The 2,670-nt window shown below is 38.0% G+C and overlaps 1 protein-coding gene across 2 annotated transcripts in view; it reads right to left on the bottom strand.

Moving 5' to 3' along the window:
• LOC117961001 (serine/threonine-protein kinase D3-like) overlaps positions 1–2,025 on the bottom strand; it is a 35,569-nt gene extending 33,544 nt beyond the window's left edge. Inside the window, exon 1 of one of the 2 annotated variants that reach the window (XM_034899355.1) lies at positions 1,916–2,025. The gene's annotated coding sequence lies outside the window, so the exon portion shown is untranslated. Of the gene's footprint in view, positions 1–288; positions 633–1,915 lie in introns of those variants that run through there. The other variant, XM_034899354.1, reaches the window with a different exon arrangement.
• Positions 2,026–2,670: the final 645 nt, after the last annotated feature.

The raw sequence follows: 2,670 nt of genomic DNA, 5'->3' as shown, positions 1-2,670 counted from the left end.
GTTGGACAGGTGTACCTAATAAAGTGGCCGGTGAGTGTATATATAGTCTCTGGTTATTCCAGAAGAAGTCATGGTTAGTCACTTGGTTTTCCAGAGAAAAACAGAATAAATCAACAACAACAACAACAAAAACACAGTAACTTGATTCTATTTTCCACATCTGCTTCCCCGTCTGATCAATCCTGTACCGTTAAAATAACGGAGAATATCGGTAAAACGTGTGAAAACGGAGCAACAGGCTTGTTTTACGGCATTCACACACATGGAAAGATAACTTGAAGGCATTACCTCTGACAACAGGGCGGGTTTTTCGCTTCCAGCGGCTACGAGCCGAGGAGAAAAATAACCGTTTGTTTTAAACTCCCATCCAGTGGCGAGCTCGAGCCGCTCAACGGCTGAGTCTACAACGGTTACAACAGTTCAATACGCCGTACTCGGTCCACAGGGTCTGGTAGGGAGAAGTAACTCCGTTAACGTGCAAGTTAACCGTGTTCTTCTTGTCTAGTTTCTCTCCAAACTTTCCCCAATGCGCCCAGAGGACCAACCGAACCGCTCCAGCTTCGCACGGATCTGATGATCGCAGGCGGCGACAAACACAAACTATCGCTCACACATCGAGGAGGAGGCGGAGCGAAGCTGCGATTCCTACGCCTGCGACGGCATGACCCGCCCTACTCAGCCTCTGATTGGCTAATATTCGTTGCTGTCGTTGGTTGGATTGGTTCAGGGAGTTTTGCCGCATTCACGTGCTCCTCAGACGTTTGCATTCCCTAGTTGGGATGTCGTTTTTGTGACTTCGTTGTGTGTGTGAGTTTAAAAGTCGTAATGTGGGGAACTACAAGGACGATGCAAAGAAAATGTGTTGTATTAATAGCCATTAAACAACAGCTGTAGGCGGTATTTATTTCTAGTTTATTGCTTTATAATAGTGGCTTTGTCCCAGACTTGTTGCTGAAGCAGCACTCCAGTCTCTAACAGCAAAAATAATGAGTTAACGAACGCTAAACTAGAATAAAAAATAAAAAACGTGTATATGAAATGAGTGTCTCACACAATAAAAATACATTAAATAGTATTTAAAAAATCTTAGCTCCAGATTAAAACTTCAGTTTTATGCTCAAATGTTATTTTCAGCTAACGTTAGCTATCATTAGGTTACGTTTGAGCCACAGCTAATGCTAGCAAACACCCATAGCATAGAGATTTATTAATATTAACGGTCTATGCTAACACCCAGCTAACATCCATAGACTGGAGATTTATTCATATTAACGGTCTATGCTAACACCCAGCTAACACCCGTAGACTGGAGATTTATTCATATTAACGGTCTATGCTAACACCCATAGACTGTATTTATTTATATTAACGGTCATTAAGCCCCTTGAGGGTTTTTTGGCAATTGTCCATCACATATTTTTTTGTGAAACATATAATACTGTTTTAATGTTTCTGTTGTGAAAATAAAATAAATCAAATCAAATATTAACGGTCTATGCTAACACCCAGCTAGCTGTTAGCTAACACCCAGCTAGCTGTGTTAGCTAATACACCAGCTCCCTGTGTCAGTTATAACAATCTTTCCAAAAACTTCAACATTTTCTGAACATATAAACTCTTTTAATTGACAAAAACATGTTTATATTCGCTCATATTATGCAAAACATTGAGATTATTTTGGCTACCTTTTGTTTTTTTGGTGGTTACTATAGTCTTTAAGAATTCTTTGAATAAATCCCTTTAGCTGATATGTATTTATTTTAAAACAGATGCTAGCAATGTGGCTCAAACTGGCCTTAGCTGAAGCCTAGCTCTTTGACTCAAATTAAAATAATGAAAGAATATAGGCACAATAAGTCACAAATAACAATATACTGGTGCTACCATTAAACAACCTGTGACATTCACACGATACCTTATGTTGCTTTTCTTTTTTTTTAAACCTCAGAGTGAATCTTCATTCAAACTATAAATGACCTTTGCGTTGTTCTTGCCTTTTGAATTTCATCAGATAATCATGAGGCGCCATCTCCTGGTGGAAGGACTCCATTACCCAAAGTGCATTAGGTCAACCACCAACATTCCCGCTGACGCTAGTTCGAAGGTTTCTTCCACCCAGACACTAGTTTTGTCAAAAATAATGTAGTTTTAAATATCCTTCTGTATGCACACGTTGAATGTCAGAGTGGTTAGGGCCTACAAGCCTATCTAATATATAATCTATTTATTTATTTCACCAAAATACTACTTTTTCAAGTACTTATAGTGTTAAATGTACTTTGTTTTTTAAAGCTAAGGTCCTAGAAAAGCAATCCTAGGATTTCAGTCCGAAATAAGTTCTGCCTCTGATACTGCAGCAGCTCTCAAGTACCCCTAAAAAAAGTAAAAGTCCTGTATTCAAAATGTTGCCAGAAGTATTGGCACCAAAATATACATAAAGTACAAAAACGTCTCCTACTCCGACTGTATGATTAAAATTATTGATGCAATAATGTGTTTTATTACTTTAATGTTGAGCGGAGCAGCTTGTGAATGTACAACAAGCAACAAGGTTTTGTCTTAATCTTTAAATATACATCGTAATGTATTGATTGATTATATTTTGGATTATTTAACTGAATGTGTTAAGTGACTAAAGCCGTCAGATAAATGTGGTAAAAAGTTTAATAT

Source organism: Etheostoma cragini, chromosome 18, assembly GCF_013103735.1.
Source record: "Etheostoma cragini isolate CJK2018 chromosome 18, CSU_Ecrag_1.0, whole genome shotgun sequence".
NCBI classification, from domain to species: Eukaryota; Metazoa; Chordata; class Actinopteri; order Perciformes; family Percidae; genus Etheostoma; species Etheostoma cragini.
Note: the sequence above shows the minus strand (reverse complement) of the source record. Positions and strands in the feature narration are given on the sequence as shown.